The sequence below is a fragment of the Pholis gunnellus genome (assembly GCF_910591455.1).
Source record: "Pholis gunnellus genome assembly, chromosome: 6".
Lineage (NCBI taxonomy): Eukaryota > Metazoa > Chordata > Actinopteri > Perciformes > Pholidae > Pholis > Pholis gunnellus.
Window position 1 is genome coordinate 27,899,675 of NC_136532.1, and position 22,172 is coordinate 27,921,846.

A 22,172-nucleotide genomic window follows, 5' to 3' on the forward strand; every position below is an offset into this window, starting at 1 on the left:
ATGATGGATAGAACATGGTTCCACAGGAATGTTCGGCACATCTCATGTATTAATATGTATTATAGTGCAGTGATCAGACAGCAGGAGTCCATGTGTGACTGTGATGTTATCGAACACACAGGACCAGGTGTGTGTGTGTGTGTGTGTGTGTGTGTGTGTGTGTGTGAGAGCGATGTAATGTCCATGTTTCATGCTGCTCTGACCCCCCTCCTCCTTTCAGGGTGGAGCCTGCTGGAGTCCGATGGTTCAGACCAGGTCTGAGGAAGTGTGAGTGTGCTTTGAGTTTGATTCATGAAAACAAAGCATCTTCAGACTGTGACATCACTCATTCACATGATGATGTCATCATCAAACAGATGATAGATTAATAACTGCAGCTGTGTTGTGTCTTGTTCTCTCCATCAGATTCCTGTGAACTCACACTCGACACAAACACAGTGAACAGAAAACTCAAACTGTCTGACAACAACAGGAAGGTGACACAAGTGAAGGAGGATCAGTCATATCCTGATCATCCAGACAGGTTTGATGACTATCATCAGCTGCTGTGTAGAACTGGTCTGACTGGTCGCTGTTACTGGGAGGTCGAGTGGAGAGGAAGAGTTCATATATCAGTGAGTTACAGAGGAATCAAGAGGAGAGGAGAGAGTGGTGACTGTTGGTTTGGAGAGAATGATCAGTCCTGGAGTCTGAGATGCTATGGTGGTGATTACTCTGTCGTGTATGTCTGTCACAATAAGACAAGAACACCCATCCCCTCCTCCTCCTCCTCCTCCTCCTCCTCCTCCTCCTCCTCCTCCTCCTCCTCCACCTCTGGTAGAGTAGCAGTGTATGTGGACTGTCCTGCTGGCTCTCTGTCCTTCTACAGAGTCTCCTCTGACACACTGATCCACCTCCACACCTTCAACACCACATTCACTGAACCTCTTTATCCTGGCTTTGGGTTCTGGTCCAGCTTCTCGTCTGGTTCTGGTTCCTCCATGTCTCTGTGTTCTCTGGAGGGAGAGTCTCCTCCTGCTAGAGAAACCTTCTCTCTTCTGACCAGATAGTTCAGTGTGTACAGGATCACACACAGCTGATGTTAGTTCGTACCAACCTGGTCTCTCAGTGGTTGTAGATGCAGTTGGAGCAGGTGAGGGGTACCTGAGCTGGTCTGGACTCTGGGGGGTTGAGAGCTCTCTGGGACTTGTGGTGTTGCAGATGGAGGTCTGAAGGAGCTGAGCGAGGTCCATGTAATGACCTGACATGATGTGTTGTCTGAGAGAAGCTGTGAAACATCTTTGACTTTGTGTAGAAAACTGAACTTTGTTGTCTTGAAACATTTGTTTGTGTTCAGAAAAACCTCCGAATGTCAAACAAGAGTCTTTCTGGATCAAATTCAGCATCTGTGGAAAAAGAACCACAAGTTGTAAAGAGTTGTTTTGATTTGAACAAACTAAATTCATCTTCTTTGATCATCGTGTAACAAATGAACAAACTGTGAGAAGTGACGTTGAAATCAAAAGAAATCAAAGTTTTGGATGATTCTAGATAATAAAGCACATAAACATCACGTCAAAGCAGAAATGTCCAAATCCATCCCAACACTGTATAAAATGAAGGATTAGTTAAATCAGCTTCATTCTTCACGTGGTGTTGTTCACTTTCACTTCATTCATCACTGACTGTGTGCTAGTTTGATGAAACTCATAGAAACAAATCAAAAGAGACAAAAGAAGTTTGAACCAAACTACTGATCAAGAACCAACTCAGCTGTTTATTCAATGAAGATATATTATAATTCAGAATGTGTCATGATTTCACTTTTCATTCTTTCATTTGTATTCTTACTGATCATGTGTTCATTTCATGATGCTCATGTTTCAGTGATGTTCATTCATGTATTAACGTGTGATTGTTGACGAGGCTGATTGGTGATCTGAACTTTTGAGGTTTTTGACATTTTATCTTTTATTTTATTTACTTTCTACATCATCTGTTTCTGTAACCTTTCATGTTTTTATTGTATAAACCAAATAAAACTGGTTTGTATTTTGTACATTCCAACCAAAGTCCAGTGCTGCTGGTCTCTGAGGGTGTCTGCGTAGTCTCCAGTATGAATATCACATGACTGATGAACAATGAGGGGGCGTGTCAACTGTTAAAACACTTCCTGGAAGGCTCCTCAGAGATCCCTCCTCTCTCCTCTCTCCTCTCTCCTCTCTCCTCCCTCCTCAGAGCAGAACAACTTCCGGTTCAAGCGAGGATCGAGGAAATGACAAATAAGAGACTTGAGATGTACCCTTGGAGGTGTTTTAACGGAGGACACGCCCCCTCAGTGTTCATCATGTGATTGGACGCTGCAGCCGATCGGACTGATGACAGTTTAACACCAGAGTGAAGACAGATCAGATTAAACTCTCGTTTATATTTGATCTGTTTTCTGGTTTAAATAGATGTTCATTGTAGTCTGAACAACAAAAGAACCACAAACAACTTTCTTCATTTATAGAAAGATTTGTGTTTTCATGATGTGATGTTTCCTCAATAACTTTATTATGAAACTATTAAAGTCAGAGATCTTTACATCATTGATCATCATTTCATTCAGTCACGTGAGGATCATTCAGAGTGTTTGAGTTTTATCATTTAAGAGAAACAATAATCATGTTCTGGGTTATTTAATAATGACGTCACGATTTAAAAACCTACAGACGCAAATAATTCATCAATAAGAAGAAAACATTCTGCTGTAGAAATCAGTCCTGATCTTATAAACAGAACACAGTACAATTACCACAGAACACAGTACAAATACCACAGAACACAGTACAAATACCACAGAACACAGTACAAATACCACAGAACACAGTATAAATACTCAATGCAGTTTGTTAAAGAGGTAACAGTATACAGAGAGAAAACACAAATGTGTTAGTTTGTTGTATTTTGTATTAATACTCTGAATCTGTAAAGTAATTCAAGTTATCAGATAAATAAAGATATAGATCATCAAAGTGCAGTATTACCTCTGAGATGAAGTGAAGGAGGAGTAGAAAGTACAACATGGAAGTATTTTACATCAAATAGAAGTACTTTGTGATATTACACAACTGACAATAAGAATATATTGTCTGGTGATTTTAGAAAACGTACTCTGAACATGTATAAAATGTGTATTCTGATACTTTTCTTTGTCAAATAATATATTGTATTTACATTTCTCCAGATATTCTATGATTATATTATATATCAGCCATTCTTTAGATGAATGTGGATTATTAAACATACATTTAACTTGACTTTAACGTGATTCTACGTGTGATTACTGTTTAAATCAGCTGTGAATATAAAGAGTCGTAGACGTGTTCTACGTTGAGTTTAACAGAAGAGTTTATGTGAATGTTTAAAGAGAACTTCATTCATGACGTGAAGACAGAAAGAAGAAACAACAGACTGAGAACAACTCCATCATTACACATGAAACAATACATTTAAATAATGTTGGGATTCGTCTGCTCCGAGACTTCATCATTATATTAGCACATATAAAACTACACACAACAAACAACAATCATTCACACAGAAGGTTGTTGATAAAACTGTTGATAAAGATATATTTCATTTGTCCTCGTTGAGTTTAAAGCTGGTGTTTGTTCACAGAGTCAGATAAACATTAGTATTATATTATGTGAACAGTTATATTCCAAACATTTGCAATAACTTCGGAGTGTTATAAAGTCCAAAAGTGTAGCCCCGCCCCTAAAGCATCCCCTGCTTTATGGTCTGTGTGACTCTAAATGGACCATCATTTACTAAATGAACATCATGCTGTATTGAAGAAGACTTGAAACTAGAGATTGAGACCATAAACTCATGTTTACAATGTTTACTGAGGTAATAAATCAAGAGAGAAGTAGAGTCATTTTCTCATAGACTTCTATACAACCAGAGGAGTCGCCCCCTGGTGGACATTAGAGAGAATGCAGCTTTAACACGTGAAGCTTTGACTCTTCTCAGAGAGAAAAACAATTTTATATCACCTTAAAGATTTCAGAAATTTGCTATTTGAAGATACAAATTCAGTTCAGAGTTTTTGCTTAGTGAAATATCTTAATTGACTGTCAGTCAGGTATTATCAATTTGAATATATTTCCAGCAACCCGCAAATCAAAGAATAAAGACACTTTACGCACAATTTAGGTGTATTTTCCCTTTAACTCACGAGATGCAGGTAGCATGTTTTATACTTAATGTGAATATAATTCATTTAATCTTATTTCTATTATGCAATATGTATACTTTGTTGGCATCTTATTTTGAAAACCGGATGTTCTTCTGTAGAAAACCGAAAGTTGTCTTACGTTAATCTTTCCGCTAACTTTGCAAAGTCCTTCGTTCGCTCCCGATCTTTTGAATGCATTTACCGTAATTTTTAGCGTAAACGCGCACTACAATTTATTGTTCGCTGTGTTGACCACGGAGATCTGAGTGTCTGCTGACTTGACCGCAGTCCTCCCTTCCTGTTTCCTTTAGTTTAACTTCTGGAGCTCGTGATGTTGCAGCTTCTTCTTCTCTGCTTCTAAAGGTTAGTGAGAGTCGCTGATTATTTAAAAAGGTGAATTCAGTTTGATTTGACTGTTTTAAATGAATTAGTGAAGATCTGGAGGAAGCAGCTTCTTCTTTAATCTTCATGTTGACGCACAAACGTGATGATCCTCAAATAAATGCAGGTTTTACTGCTCAATGACGTTTAGACAGAAACTCATTTCATGTGTGTAAGTGGCCGTCTGCATAAAGAAGCTGTTCAGCTGATATTAAACCGTTTTATAAGAACATCAACCCAACAAATAATGATGGTGTTTTATTGTGAAAAGCTGTAACCGGTGAAATGAGTCAGTTGAAGGTGACGGTTTCCCTCTGAGCCACCAGAGGGCGACAGCTCCACTAACAGCCTCATTGAGAGGAGACATCAGTGTGACTCCATCACAGAGAATCAGGACGTTGATGTAAAGGAGGAATGAGTGCTGATGTGCTGATCAATGATTGGACGGATGCTTTCAGCTCTGCTCTCAGTGGTTCCTCTACACATGAAGGTACAAAGTGATGTGAATCCAGCAGCAGCTAACAAGGTCACATGACTGATCATGGATCATTGGACGAGCTGCTTCATGCTCTGACTGGATGTAGTAGACGTGGAAACAGAGGAACATTTCAAACGTTGAAGAGCTTTTCAAAGTCACTCAAATAGAAGTGAAAAGTGACGTCATCCCCAAAGAAAGGCCAATAAAAAGCCACATGAAGAGTCTTCCTCTAGTCTTCAAACAAGCCAACAGACTAAAGAGCATTGTGAACGTCATTTCTTTCTTTTTTTCCATGTATTTATTTTATTGATAGTTGGCATCAATTAGACATTTACAGATGTCCTTCAGATAATGTACATTGCATATGCAGATTTTCAGATGATGCTCTTTTTAGTTCTACACATGTATAACAAGGAAACAACACAGAACAAAAGAAAAACTATAACTAGGGAGTGATCTATCATCTATGTTACATTCATTGATTCATGAAAATAAAATCAGGTCTATGGGGTGTTACGTGTGTAACCCATTTTTCCCAAAATGACCAAAATTGTTCCAGTTAGTAGTTGTCAGATGCTGTCATCTTCTCCATCCATGTGTTCAGAGTGGGACTCTCTTGTGACAACCATTTCCTGGTCAGAGTCTTTTTGCCGGCCACCAGAAGTCCATTTATTAAATATTTGTCTCTCTTTGACAGTGTTCTAGGTAGATATCCAAGACACATGGTCCTACTTTCTGGAGGTATTCCACCTTCAGAAGTGTTTTGTCGGGCCGTGTGTAACCCTCTCCAGTAGTCTGTGATAACGGGGCAATCCCAAAAGATGTGCTGATGGTTTGCATCTTGGTTTCCACATCCTCTCCAGCAAACAGGAGGTTCACTATCATCGTGGTATTTCTGAGAGGGTGTAATAAAATACTGTGTCACATTTTTCCAACCAAACTCTGTCCATGTCTGCGAGCTGGTAACCTTCCACTGAGCTTTCCATGTTGCTGTCCATTCCTCCTGAGATGTAGTTATCACTCCCTCCTTCTCCCATTTAGCTTTAATATGGAGGTTGAATGTGTTTTAAAATTCAACAGACATTTATATATACCTGATATGATTTCACTGCCTGTATCTGAGTTATATGCTGTTCTAAACACTTCTATCAGATGTGTACTCTTTGTCATATGTTTCATCTCCGTGTTCACATAATGTCGCGTCTGCAAGTATCGATAGAAGTCCTGTTTTTCTCGTGAGTGTTTCTCTTTAAGAGTTTCAAAACTTAGCAGTGTGCCTCCTTTCATTATGTTGCATATGGCTGTTATTCCTGGAGCTGTCCAATCCCTAAATCTAGAATCCAATTGATTTGGTGTGAAGTCAGAATCATATGCACATATCTAAGTATTACCATATCTCCCTCTGGTTTGTGTTCTCTCATAGTGTTTTCCATCCTTCACCCATGGGTTCTCAGTAGTATGTATGTGACTTTGTAGATTGTTATCAGCTAGGATTGCCTGCATGGGGGTGGAAGTTATTTTCTCTTCAATGATTTTCCATTGAGCTTTATACGACGGGTCGCACCAGCATATCACAGCATCATCTGCGCAGCTGAATAGTGATCTCTGAGAGAAGGTAGGCCCATCCTCCCGTTTCTTTAGGCAGTTGTAAAGTTTTGAGACGGACCCTGGGTCTTTCACCTGTCCACATACATCGAGATAACATCTTGTCTCAGTCATTGGTTTTGGTTAATCTCTGTTGGTAGAGGTGAAATAGATCGAGTAGTCTGGGCAGTGTATTCATTTCAATGGATTCAATCCTCGCAGTGAAATTTAGGAAAGGGATTAAGTTCCATCTTCCTTCATTTTTCTTATTAGTGGATCGTAGTTATAATATGCACGTTTTGTCAGATCTTTTGTGATATTGATGCCCAGATATTTGAAGGCTGTTGTTTGCCATGCAAAAGGATATTTATTTTCAATTCCTCTTGGTGGGCTGTAGTTATATGAGAGTAACATTCATCTTGTTCCCTGATAGTTTACCATGCTGTTCCAAAGATTGCATCAGTTTAGGTAAAGAGTATGTGGGTTGCCCCAGGTAGATCAAAATGTCATCTGCGTAGCAGGAGAATTAGTGTTCCATCCCTTAAGAGTAATTCCTCTAATATCTTCATGTTGTCTGATGTATTGAGCTCCCTGAGGCTACGTCCACTACTACTGGAGAACGATCTCCGTCCACACAGCGTTTCAGCATCGTTATCCAGATGATCTCTTCACGTACACTGGGCATGATGGTGCCGGTGTAAACAGGAAGTAGATTGGTTGCTTAGTTAAAAAAATACGACAGAGTAATAAAGTCTTTAAGGCTGAAAGGTCTGCTTGATACTTTGCTATTATTATTATCATAAAGTATTGGTGCAACATCAACCCTCGGCTACACTATCAAAGGATCAATAATAAAAAAAGAAAAGCCCAGTCAGGGAGGGAAATAGAGTTTAATTGTGCGTGGACGTATTCATTTGCTTTCACTGCCAACGATGCTGCTCACTTGTATGCTTGATATGTGCAAACACATGTAATGTTGAATGAGCTTCCAGAACAAACAGCATTAGCTGAAAGGCATCAAGCTGGAGATGAGCGACAAAGAGCGATTCCTCAACTGCTGCAGCAAACTGAGCACATTTCTTTCTCCTCTTCATCAGTTTGATATTGTTCTAACAGGTAAAATAGCAACACAATGGCAAGAAGTGTCTTTATTCTTGCGCTATAATTTGACAAATACAACACACTATAGTTTTTGTATATATATAATATAACTATATACAAAACTTTATAAGCTGTGACATGAAATAGCTTTTGGGGCCAAATGTCTCTTTGGGTAGTAAAGGTTGCCGACCCCTGAACTAGCAGCTCCAACTATAATGTGAAGAGTAGCGGTGACCACGCACAGCCGGTCTGGTAACTCTTTCTAGATTGAAATTGTTTGATAAATATCCGTTGATTTTAATCCTGGCAGTGGGATTGTCATATAATGCCTGAATAGTTTTAATAATTGTGTCATGTTGACCAAATCTATAAAGAAAAGTCCAGTTAACAGTCAAAAGCCTTTTCAGCATCTACGCTTATCACGACTGCTTGGATCTTATTTCTTTGAATCTGATCCATAATGTGTTGTGTCCTTCGTATATTATCTGGTGTTTGGCGTTGTTGTATAAACCCTGTCTGATCATTATGTATCAGCATGGGTAAAGACTCCTCTCATCGTCTTGCCATGATGGAAGTGAATAATCTATATTTAGAACATTCCGTTGTATCCTGGCCTTCTTTTGGGATAACTGAGGTTGTTGCTTCTTTCCAGCTGGGTGGCGTTTGCGCCTGTTTTAAAGCCCAGTTCAGTGTGGGCAGTATCACAGGGACCAGCTCATTGTTAAATTATACCACTCGTATAACCATCTGATCCTGGAGACTTGCTTAATCGTAACCTACTAATTGCAGATCTTAGTTCATCTTCCGTTATATCTGCCGTCATCCTTTAATTTGGTCTTCATTTAAAGTGGGCAACTTCAGAGAATTTAGAAAGCTGTCAACTTGAGTTACATCTCCTCTGGAACTTTAGATTCTTGTAAAACACTTCAAAAGCTTCCTGAATTTCACTTTGTCGATTTTTTTTTATCACTTTTGTTCTTGGATCCCTAATTCTGTGAATTGTGTTTTCTGCCATCTTCTTTTTCACTTTCCATGCTGGTATTTTCACTGATTTGGATCCACTTTCATAGCGTTTCTCTTGATTTCTTGTGTAGTCAAACTGTTCATTTCCTTCCTAATTCTCCTAATTTGCCCAAATGTATCTTGCGCTGAACTCAATTTGTGTTTTTAAAGCATTTTATTCCTTGTTTTCTTTTTATACTATACTTCTCCCTCTCAGGACAGCCTTTAAAGTCTCCCACAGAATGGGAGGTGAAACTTCTCCATTGTCATTGAATTCTAGGTAAAGACTAAACTCTTTCCTAATTTGTCTCTTAACATCCAGATCATTGAGTAAACTTGGATTCATTTTCCATGTAGTATTCTTTGTTCTCACCTTAAGATCCACAGAGAGGTCTAAAGGTGCATGGTCACTTAGATCTATTGTCCCACAATCGTTTACTTTATCCTTATCTTTTCCAAATGTTATGAAATAGTCTATTCTTGTGTATAAGGAGTGTGGGGGGCAGAATAATAAGTGTAATCCCGTCTGTCAGGGAAAAGGTCTCTCCATATGTCAATTAAACCAACCTCCTCCAAAGGTGTGCTGACGTTCTGATATATGGACTTCCTTTCCTGGTCTTCCTGCTGGAGGAGTCTAACTTTAGCTGTAGGTGTATATTTAAGCCCCCCCCACATATCAAGAGGCCTTCTGTTTCTGTCCTCATGATATTGGTGATTTTCTGGAAAAAGGTCGCTTCCTGGGGGTGCATATATATTAAACAGAGTGACAGGATTCTATATTCCCCCTCACCAGAACATATCTACCCTCCTTGTCTCCCATCTGAAATACCTTTTCAACAATGTAGTTTGCTTGATGTAAGAATAGCGACTCCTCTCCTCTGTCCTGACTTGTACGATGAGAGGAACACATGAGTGAAGCCCATTCTCTTTAGTGTTTCATGCTCGGTGTCATTTACATGGCTTTCCTGTAAATATGCCACATGTGCTTGTTCTGTCTTCATTTTAGATATTTGACTGCGCTTAATTGGATTCAAAAGCCCATTAACATTAAAAGACGTTTTACTTTGTCACTAACCGTGTGTGTGTGAGTGTCTGTGTGTGTGTGTGTGTGTGTGTGTGTGTGTGTGTGTGTGTGTGTGTGTGTGTGTGTATGTGTGTGTCTGTCATTGTATCAACGAACGTATCAAAACGGAACTTAACTGATCTACTCCCTGAACGAGCAAGAACAAAGAAACATACATGAAAGAACAGGAACAAAGTGATTCCAAGGTTGGGGTCTCTGTAGATGCCCCTGGGTTGAGAGAACGTCTGGCTGTGGGGAGCCTCTCTGAGGGGTCGAGGGCTCCCTGCAGCCTCCAGTGTCCATTGCACGAGAGAAAGAAAAGAATCCCTTTGTATTCCTCCCATGTATATATTCACATTCAAATGGGAAAAAGGTGTGTATGTTAATAAAGATCAAATAAAAAACTAGAACATGTTCAATATGCATCCCTCAGATTGAGCAGCACCGTGAGTTTTAGATTCTTCAGCTTACCAACATGTTTGAGGTTAGTCAGGACTTACGGCTCTTCTGGAGGCCCTCAGTCTCTCCCGAATACTCGTGTCCCGGTCTTCTCTTGTCCCCTGCTGTGTCGGTCCTCTCACCGCTGCTCAGCCAGGCTCTCCCTCGGTGTGATCACGCTGACAGGCAACCCTCTGTCTTTCATATCTGCAGTCGCCTCTTCAGCCGACTGGTACAGCTGCGTCCCGTCTTTGTAAAACACTCGCAGTTTAGCGGGGTACGGAGTCTGGAAGCGGATCTGTCTCTGCCTTAACACTCGCTTTGCTTCAGAGTATTTCTTACGGTTCTGCAGGACCTTTGGGGGATAATCTTGGTCGGAATATATTAGTCTCTCGTTCAGAAGCACTCTTTTCTTTCCCCAGGCCTTGTGCAGAATCTCTTCTTTGGTTTTGTATCGGTGAAATCTGATAATTATTGACCGTGGCTTGTCTTCTCTGTCACCGGTAGGTTTGGGGGCGAGCGCCCGGTGCGTCCTCTCAATACCAAGGTCCGTAGATGGGGGGGGGGGGGGGTCCAGCGTGCCCCGCATTAACTTTTCCACAAACTCCACCATAGACGACCCTCCGCTCCTTCAGGAACATTATATATCCTTAAATTCTCCCGACGTGATCTCCCTTCTTGGTCGAGTCATTTGTTTTCCTGTTGATCACTTTTATCTTCTTGCCGAGCACTTGTTCCAAGTTCTGAACTCGATCTTCCACACTTTCGATTCGTGTCTCTGCCTCTGCTGTTTTTTTTGGTTAACGTTGGCCAGCTCGGAAGAAATATCATTTAGCTGATGTTTTGTGTCTTTGCGAAAGTCCCGTATTTCTTCCAGAACTTTGGTTAAACTTGCCGTGTCTGGCTGAGAGTTAGCATTAGCTCCGCCATCTTGTGCATGTGTCGGAGAGCTGTTCTTTGCGTTTCCTTCATTTACGGGTTCTACAATCGTGTTTTTTTGTTTGTGTCCTTTTTTCCCATTGTTGCCCCACTTACCAGCCGGAATATTCTCGGAAAATGTAATATTTGATTGTTTATCAGGGCGTGGTGGTTATTTTCCCGGAGGAGCTATCGCTTTAGGCTGCCATTCAGGGCGATGACGTCACCGGAACCTGATCTTGAGGTTTTAATCAGTGGACTTGAGGGATCGGTAGGTCTCTCTGCAGCAGAGCTTCACTGGTTTCACTACACTGGCTCCTCTGTGTCTCTTACAGTTGATTTTAAAGTCCTTGTACTTCTCTACAAAGACTCACATGATCAAACACCTTCATTTAACAGAGACTGCCTTTTATTTTATGTCCCAACAAGAACTCTCAGATCTTCCACTGCCGTTCTTTTAGAAGGTCCTGAACTCCCACAAGAGTTCTAGTGAGGTTCTTTCTGTCTTCATGGCCCTAAACTGTGGAACTCTCTCCCCTTGGATCTTACAACAGAAAACTCCCTTGGAAGTTTTAAAAATAAATGAAAGACCTGTCCTTTAATTTGACTTTTAATTAGCTTTAACTTAAATCCTTGTTCATGTTTTGTTGTATTGTGATTGTAGTGTAAGACTGGTGTGAGTCCCCATCACGTCCAGGTTTCCATTGAGGAGTAGGAGGCACGTGGCTGGACTCCTCTCATCACATCAACCTGCTGGAGCTTGTTGCTGTCGATGAGATGCTGAACCATTTCACTCCACAACTGAGGGGGAAGCATGTTGAGGTGGGACAACAGCACTGTGGAGGTGAACCTCAACAGACAGGAGGTTGTCAGATCCCCGGCCCTGCACAGGGCAGCAGCGTCTGTTCTGATGAGGGCAGATCATCACCTCTTCTCTCTTATTCAGTAATAGAGAAAACACCCAGTGTCCTCCTTTAGCAGTGGACACTTCTACAGGGTTCAAAGCAGCACCTGTCCATGTTGCATCACTAGTGGTCCTAATGGTTCCTGGACCTCCCACTGCTCTGCATCAAGGAGAGCGTTGCATTCTGGGTCAGCACCTCGTGGTCTGGAGGTTTAAGGGTGAGACTGAGCGACCTGGGTCTCCCGGTCTCTGTTGTCTACACGTATCAGAATGCACATGTGTCCTCCCGTTAGAGGGATGACTTGACTCGTTGGTGGACTGATGCAGATGAAGGGCCTCGCTCCTCCTTCCTGCTCCCTTCAGGACATCTTGTCTTTCCTGCAGGTTGTTGTTGACGGTGGTCGTGTTGTTTCCACCTTGGGGGTGTTTGCTGCAGGAATTACAGTTTGTGTTCTACATTCAGTCAAATCCTTCTGGTCTCCTCCTTCCTGTCTCTAACTACAGAGTTGGATTCCAAGATGGCCGCCGAGGACAGGTGTGGTGTGTTGGGCTCCACGCCAATCCTCTTATTTAACATTTTACTCCAGATTCTATCAGTTTTAGCCGATGCTTTTCAACTCAAAGAAATACTTAAATCAAAGACAAGAATCAATTAAAGCTACAGAGAAAATGGAGGTGTTTGGACACTGTTATTCTGCTCGTGGTGTTTGCTTGTTCCACCTGCTCGAGGCCTTTGTCTGGCTGGATATCAATCAATCACTCCTGGACATTCTGCACTTTTGAATAACTCACCGAGATTGAATTTCTTTGGACACGGATATTTGACTGCTTATTCCATTTTCTGGCAGAAAGAACATTTCAATGGAATTTCTAGTAGAGAAAGCAAACAACACACCAAGAGAAGCAACCAAAGGTATGTTTACAGCACTCTACTGTTTCTGCTGTTACTAAGTGGGGACATACAACTGAATCCTGGTCCGCTAGCAAACCTTATCCTAGACCAAAGAAGTCCTTTGTCCAAGGATTGTCTTCATGAATCAGTGCAAGTTTGGCATGATTGTACTGGAAGGAAGGAACCAACAGATATTTTCCCTTTGGGACTGCTGGCTACTGATCAACAGCAATGCATTGGTGGCTCTACTCTTCATCCAGAAACATGTGAACTACTGGATGGAAGAAACAAACTTTCTGCCACCTCGAGGTCTGGCCCAGGCCCAAGTGGCAGCATGCCAGCTACCACCAGGCTGGGCCCACGCCCTAGCAGTAGCATGCCAGCTACCACTAATGTAATCTCATACATTTTAGATATATAAGACACTGTCTAACCATGCGGGCTGCAAAATTGTATTTTAATGCAATGATTGTCCCCATCTGACCTACTGCTGAACCAGCTGGGCACAAGCCAGCAGCACAACATTAAAATATATTAACATTCTCCATAAACAAGCCCTAAAAACACTTGATAAAAAAAACAAAAGTCACCATCACTGCAATATTCTCATCAAGCACCATATCCTGAGTTGGGAGAACCTCATTAGATTCACTGATGTGTGTCTGGTTTTTAAACTGTTACATGGTATGGCCCCGCCTCCACTTAGTGATTTTATTAGACAAAGCACTCAAAGCTGCAGACTCACTAGACTACATTCTCTGTGAAGGCAGCTCACTGGTGGAATGCTCTGACATCACACATACGCACACAACACGTACAAAACATTCAAGCATAACCTTAAAGAACGGCTTGTTGCCAATCAGGTGTGCAAGCATTGATGTGCTGTCTGTCCTGCTTGTTTCACCTACATGTGCATTTGTCTTGTTCAGTGTTGCTATTTTACATGTTTTGATGTGTATGTTATGTGCTTCAGTGTTGTACTGTAGGTTTGTTCTGACGCATGCTGCAGCCTGTTATGTCTGCTCTGCTCTCGTGTCGTACACTTTTCTTTTGCTGTGTATTGGTTTTGTCGATACTATTGCTGTCCGTTTGTCTATGAATGTTAATTCCGTTGCCATTTGATATTTAGTTATTTTAGGCTGCCTTGAAACATCTGTCCGGGGACTGCAGATGGAAACGAGCCTCTCTGGCTAACTCTGGCTCACTTACAGTTCTACTGTTGATTGGTGGGCGTTGTCCCTGCTAAATAAATAAATAAACAAACAAACAAACAAACAAATGTTGCAGGATGCAGGCCAGCATGCTTTCCTGGCTATTCTGACCCACAATCCTTTGCACAGCAGATTCATGAACAAGAAGGTCAGAGTTCAAGGTGCCATGTGATGAGGAAGCAGTCTGTCCCAATTGAATGCAGACTGCATGCATCAGTATGTACTTTGTAAGGAAGCTGTCCCGCCCCAACAGGTTCAACCAGATCCACAAAGTGGAGTGAAGAACAACAACACTCTCAGGTCTCTCTGTTGTCTTAGTGAATGTATTATTCTAGATCAACTCTACACAACATTTGCTGCAAAGGTTTCTGCTTGATCCTCTGTTCCCTACTAGTCTACATCTACAAGGAGACAAGGTGACAAAGAGGGGCGTGCATGGATCCTCTAAACTATCTGCTCTCAACAACACAATCCAGTCTGTTGTCAAAGCAACTCTTTACAAGTTGAAGTGATTTGTCCACAGATGCTGAGTTTGATCCTGAGAGACTCTTGTTTGAGCTGTGAGGAGGTTTGTGTTCACAATGACATTTGATCCTGTGAACGCAGCTCAGACTGAGACTCAGTCCAACCAGTCCGACTGCATCCTGTGATGGTGACGTGAGGACACACGCCCTCTCTGATGAAGCATAACAAGCTGCGTCACTTCACTTCGTCTGATGGAAGTTGAAGTTGAAGTGAAGCACGAAGCTCCTTTTCTACACAGACCTGCTGAGGACAGAAGAGAGCTGCACACGGAGGAAGTTCATGCTGAAAGTTCAGTAAGTGGAGCTGTGATTGGTTGAAGTGACGTCATTGATTGTTGTGAACGTGTGATTGTTTAAAGCTGCTTTCAAACACAAACGTCAGCTGGGAAACAAGATGGCCGCCTGTGTGAGCCGGCAGAGAGAAGCTGCTGTTAGTTTGAATGTTGAAGTCCAGATGAAGTGTTGCTTTGAATGATGACGCTGTGATGAAGAAGAGGAGTTCAGTCTGATCTGGGGTCTGTCAGGGTCTGTGTACGTTTTATTCATCTGTTTTACATTTTAAAAAAATATGGAAAATACATAAATACGTAAATACCATGGTATTCTCGTTTTACGTTTCAAACCAAAAACGGGAAAACGGAAGTGGAAGGTCGTATTTCCGTTTTTGGTTCTGAATTCAAAAACAGAAAAACCAAAGAAGTCAAATAATGAGCCGGGTTTCGTTTTTGCAAATCCGTTTTTTGTTTTTTCCTTTAAAACGATTTTTGTTAAACATTTGTTTTACATTTTAAAAAAATATGGAAAATACATAAATTTTTCTTTTTTTTTTAAACTAAACATTCCTAAGAAAAGAGAACCAATCAATCATGTTGTTGCTCTTGTTTTGTGTATTAAATACATCTGTATCAATAACCTAGATAATGAACAAAGGCACAGGTAAATAGGACTGAATCTATGGTTTAAATACACGTTTACTGCCATCTAGTGGTAGAAAGAAACACTTTGTGTGTCCTTACAGGCTACACTCTGTGTTCACTGAATCAACAGCACAACACAGTGAAACACAACTATCAGTGCAACAGCAACATCTCTGTGAACACAAACATGACTTTGATGAAACTACATCACGAACTGTGTTGCATCAAACAATGAATATTAAACAGCATGTAGTCACTACTGATGCTAACACACTCCCATCGGCAGAGATTTATTTATTTATTCATTTCTTGCATACGGTCATTATATTGCCTTCACTTTTATTTTGAAATATTCTTGTTTCCGGGTTACCTGTTGTGCTCTGCGTCTCGTTTTAAAGAAAAAAACTAAAAACGGATTTGCAAAAACGAAACCCGGCTCGTTATTTGACTTCTTTGGTTTTTCCGTTTTTGAATTCAGAACCAAAAACGGAAATACGACCTTCCACTTCCGTTTTCCCGTTTTTGGTTTGAAACGTAAGACGAGAGTACCATGGTATTTACGTATTTAGTTTTTCCGTATTAACGGTAAAACAGATGACTAAAACGTACACAGACCTGTCAGGACTTACTGCTGTGGAGCACTAGGACCCAGCAGGGACCAGAGAGCTCACCTGAGAGACTGTTTGCTCTCAGCTGCTGCTTTCAATCCTCTAAGTCCACAAAGCTTCATGTTCATTTCTTCTTCTGCTTCTCAACACATTTACTCCATTTGTGGCGTGTTTGAATGTGTTTGTGTGTCTTTAGTGTTGACTTTGTCTCTCATCGATCACCAGGTTGTAGTCGAGCTTTTACTAACTGATCAAATGTTGAAGTGAACGATCCATCAGATGAAAGCTTCCACATGTTCCCATAGTGCCCACAGTGTTCCTATGAGGACGCTTACATCACTTTACTCTTCTGTGTTTGACGGACTTCTGGACTCTGAAGGGAGATCATGAGGAGAAACAGCAGCTCCATGTGTTGGAGGTTGATGAACAATATTTAACGTGTAAAACACTGTAAACTTACAGGATGAGCATTTAAAATCACGTCTTTTGACACGTTAACGGGGTTTAAAAGAAGGAAAAGTGAAGTTTGATTTATCTCCAGAAATCTAAACTTTAACAGACACATGTTGGAGATAAAATGAATAATTCTATGAAATAGTTCAATTAAATATGCAGAATTTATTTAGTATTCTCTTAAACCTTTGACATGTTTTCTAATAATAACTAAATGTACTTGTACTAGAGTTTTGCTGTAATGTTACAGTGTATTTAGAGGTAATATCTGTATTTAAGGGTATTTTATTGTAGTAGAATATATTTTATTTTACTGTAATTTAATGAGAACTTCTGCTGCAGACGTTCTACCGTTTTATAAAGATTGTTTTCAAAGTGCAGCTTAATCAGCAGCTTGTAGTCGACCTTTTCTGAACTCAACTGCCTGAGACACTTTTTCTATTTAACTTTTCTCTTCAGACTTTTCTGAGTGAAAGAGGAGCTGAGCAGCAGAGAGAGAATGGAAGTGGAGACAGAGGAACATTTCAAACGTTGAAGAGCTTTTCAAAGTCACTCAAATAGAAGTGAAAAGTGACGTCATCCCCAAAGAAAGGCCAATAAAAAGCCACATGAAGAGTCTTCCTCTAGTCTTCAAACAAGCCAACAGACTAAAGAGCATTGTGAACGTCATTTCTTAGAGATGACTCTGCAGCTCAAAGTGACAACAACATGGAAACTGTCCCATGAGTGTCTTTAGTATTGAGGTGAATGAGCTGTGTGTGTTTGTCATGATGAAGAGAAATAATGTTGTTGTGTTTGTGTGAAGGTGTGGACTCTGCTATGAATCAGTGTGAGGACAGAGAGGAGGGAGTCCCTCCCTCTAAAACCAGCCACACCAAAGCTCAGAGGTGAGATGACCGTCTCTAACTGTCCATGACTCAAAGTCTTTCATCCACTGACTCTGTTCCTACATGTGACCAGGACCCATCAGGGACCACACTGTCCTGGACCTGGACCTGGACCTGAACCTGAACCTGGACCTGGACCTGGACCCAGCTGTGTGTCCATGAAGAGTGACCGGTCTATGGATCTTATTATTAATTTCAAAGCTGGACGCCACTCTGTTGATCAAAGGTGAGGATTTCAAACTGATGATGATGATGATGGTGATGATGATGGTGATGATGATGATGATGATGATGATGATGATGATGATGATGATGATGATGATGGTGATGATGATGATGATGATGATGATGGTGATGATGATGATGATGATGATGATGATGATGATGATGATGATGGTGGTGATGATGATGATGATGATGATGAAGATGTCAGAAGGACACTCACACATGGTTCCTCTCTTCATCCTGATTGGACAGCATTACTCTTCAACCATCATGGTCACCTCACTGCATCACTTCCTGTCTTTGCTGCACTGAATACAGCTTCAACATCAACACTGAAACATTTCTACATGAAACATTGATTTCATACTAAACGTCTCCTAAAACTACCAGGATACTAACACACAGAGTCTCTCTCTCTCTGGCCTTTATGCCTCCTGGCATGTAGGGCAGCAACAACAGTCTTCCACTCCCGTCTGTCCCGGGCGAGTTGCTGGATGGAGCCCCATGAGTGCTTCAGGCTCTGCATCTCCTTCTCCACAGTTCTTCTTCATGTGTTTCTTGGTCGGCCTCGTTTTCTTTTCCCTTCTGGTGTCCAATGTAAGGCTGTTCTTGTAACATCAGCAGGGTCTTTCCTCAACACATGTCCTATCTCCATCTTCTTCTCATTAGGATGGTCTCCATGCATTCTTGTTGCCATTTGTCATCAGTTCTTCATTTGAAATGGTGTTTAACCAGAACATGTGCAGTATTCTCCTTAAACTCTGGTGTGGAAGGTTGACAGTCTGTTGAGATCTTCTTGTGTCATTCTCCAGCATTCAGAACCGTACAATAGGTTTTATGTTAATATCATATATTATGATAATAGAACAATAGGGTGGATAAAACACAGCTCTGATACATTTGAGTTTGGTCTTGATGGTGTCCTGCTGTGACCTCCATATGTTATTCAGGACTTTGGAAGCGTTTCTTGCCTTATTAAGATGATTCTTGATGTCTTTATCTGGGCCCCCATCGTGTCTGACAGTGTTGCCCAAATATATGAACTCACCTCAGATTGCGCAATCCCTCACAAACTGGGTTGAGATTGTGTCTTCTGCTTTCTCATTGTTTGTCACCACTGTAATATGTGTAGACACTTGTATTATAAGTCCTTTCTTTCATAGAATAGCTCATGTATTGTATTTCACGTGTGTGTAGAACATATTCAGTCTTGCTGATCTGACATTAAACCTCAGTGAAGAAGCTCAGAGGAGCAAACAGTACCTCTGCCTCACTGAAGGGGGCGAGAGAGACCACGGGTCGGTTCATGGTTGTAGTTCCGTTACTCTTCTTCTACACTTCTCTTCTTCTTCACTTCTCTTCTTCTACACTTCTCTTCTTCTACACTTCTCTTCTTCTACACTTCTCTTCTTCTTCACTTCTCTTCTTCTACACTTCTCTTCTTCTTATATTTTGCTTTGACCGCAAACATTGAAGATTAAATATCTAAGCTTTAACAATTCTCAAAAACAGGAAAATATAACCAAATGTAGCTTACCTATGTGTGTGTAAAGAATGCTGATATGTGTTAGAAAAATTCACGCAAGACCGATGGAAAATCATGAATCAGTTAACATTTATTCTTTGCAAAGAAGGAGACAGGGTTGAACACATACAATAACGTGCCAAGACTGCTCAGAGGTCTGGCTCTGAGACACTGGTATATATACTTGTTTAGCATTCTGTCACAGGAGGTGACACATACACAATACATATGGCGTCAAAAGAACAAAGTGTTTGTAACTTCACTAGAACATTTGGTCTTCAATGAAGGTCACGTTCTCGCAATCAGGAGGAGGTTTGAGCCATAACATTGCTCTGCCCCCACCTCCACGCTTCCACAGTTCTTTGTTATCCTTCTACTTCAGAACATGCTGCTGAGAGGCCTCGACACCTAAGAAGAATAAACAGTGGTCGTCCTGAGTGAGAAAAGGAAGCCAGCTAATTCTAGCAGGACGCCATAAAAGTAATCACTTCCTAACACCGCATTTGTAAGCACAAAAGATCAATGGTCACTCATAAGATCAATGGTCACTTTGATTTTTCTCCAACATATGAAACATGAAGAACAACCAGTAGTCAATGTGCAAGCTGCTCTATTGAATGGTGGTTTAATCTGCTCTATATTGGGTTCATATGTTTGTAAATCTGACTCACCAGCCACGAACCTCACCGCACGTCACTGAACCAAATGTTATTGATCTTTAGTTCATATAAAAAAATAATCATGAGATTAATAATTGTAATCGTTGCTCAGCACTAAGATATATATTATATAAGATATTATAATATTTTTTATATGTATATATATATATTCAAGAAGTCTAGTAGTAGTAGCGTCTCTGTGTGTCAACAACTGTCAAATCAAATAAAGAAAAACATCAATTATATTTTAACAATTATTATTCTCAGTTTTCACATTTAACTGGATGGATTATAAATAATACATAGAAATACATAAATAAATGTTCTTCTCATTTCAAGTAAAATAATGTCTGGATTAAAGAATAACTGACAGAACAGAAAGCTTTTGACAAATGTGCATCTTAAAATAAAGTCATTCATTTTAGAAACATTGTCCTGCAGCTTTAAATTCACTTCATTCAGGGTGAAGTGATGTCAATAAAAAAACACAATATTATCTTCTTCTCATCTTGTAACAAGATAAATTAGTGTTCAGGACTTCCTCTGTGGTTATTAAACCTCTTGTTTCAGCTCTATTCTCTCTGTTAACATCATTGATCATATTGGACTCTTAGGTTTATTATCTGTGAATTCATTTCAGATGTGAGATGGAACGTTTGCTCTAAAGAGTTGTTCTTTGTCTCGTAGAGTCGCTTCATTTACCGCTTTTAATAACCGTCACGGTCTCTGAACATGTGAGTCCTACTGGTTTTAAACTGACGTGTGAAGAATGAACCTATAAGAGTCTGTTCATTAATGGTTAGAGACTCTGGTCTCTCTGGTCTCTCTGACCACGTTTCTCTCTTTGGAGAACGTCATGTGAAATAACTTCTCTGACTCACTAATTATTCTCCTGCTCTTCGTTGTTTCCTCGTCTCTCCCGTGTGTGAACATCTCACTGGAATCAGGAAACTTGTCAGAATACTCACATTTGATTGGCTGAGCTGCATCACGTGATGTGATTTGCGCCGCTGAACAAGTACCGTAAAGGCTGAAAAAGCTGCGCCGCTTAAAATAGAAGCGCTCCGTTAAAATGGAATAATTCTCAATTATCTATCGGTTTTAGGTCCTGGGTCCGGATACAACGGCGTCTGGGTCCGGATCCGGACCGCGGTCCGCCTATTAGGGACCCCTGGTCTAGATCTTCAAGTGATGAAAAGAGTGTCCATCGAATGCTTCTATTTTGGTCTTCAGTTGTTTGTCTCATTACCCAGTCAAGAGTAATATTGAAGAGCAAAGCTGACGTCACACTTCCTTGACTCACACCTGTCTTCACTTGGAATTTTTGGAGACTGTTTCCAACCCTGCATGTGAAGTTGGTATAAAAACCTACTGTACACCGAGTACAGGTTTTGTCTCAGAGCAGAATTGATCTGTTTTTTCCATCAGGAGGAAGCTGGAACAACCTGGACCTGGACCTGGACCTGGACCTGGACCTGGACCTGAACCTGAACCTGAACCCAGCTGTGTGTCCATGAAGAGTGACCGGTCTATGGGTCTTCCTATGAACTTCAAAGATGGACGCCACTCTGTTGATCAAAGGTGAGCTGGAAGACTGAGCTGTTGATTCTCAGTGGGATCAGCAGGACTAGTGAACCTTTACCACTACAGGGACTCATCTGATCCACATCCACATATCACTTCATGGACCTTTACCTTGTGTTGGTCTCTGTGTGGACAGACACAATGTGAGCTGATTCTTCATGATTCCTCCACAGAGAGGACCAGGAGAGCTCAGAGGTTCCCAGAGGTCAGTCTGCCCAGCAGCATCAAACACACCTGGACTCCATATTTATGGTCTGTACATGTACAACTACTTTAAATCTATTCTGTTCACAATCATCTCCATGCTGCACTTTGTAGACCAGTGGATTGTCAGTCTGTCCAACATGGATCTGATGTTTGGTTCCATGGTTTTAGTTTGTGTCATTCAGAGAATATTCTGTTCCAGCTGCTGGAGGAGAACATCGTCACTTTTGTGAAGAACGAGCTGAAGAAGATCCAGAAGGGACTGAGTTCAGATTACCCAGAATGCTTAGAGAGTCAGAGGGAGGATGAGGAGGTGCTGGACGGTGAGGATGAAGAGCAGAGGAGGAGCAGCAGAGAGGCATTTCTGAAGATCACACTGAACTTCCTGAGGAGGATGAAGCAGGAGGAGC

General features: G+C 41.0%; 1 protein-coding gene across 11 annotated transcripts in view; it reads left to right on the top strand.

Annotated features, from left to right (window-relative positions):
- LOC306697809 (uncharacterized protein) overlaps nt 1-22,172 on the top strand; it is a 96,278-nt gene that overhangs the window by 34,772 nt on the left and 39,334 nt on the right. The window lies entirely within an intron of this gene.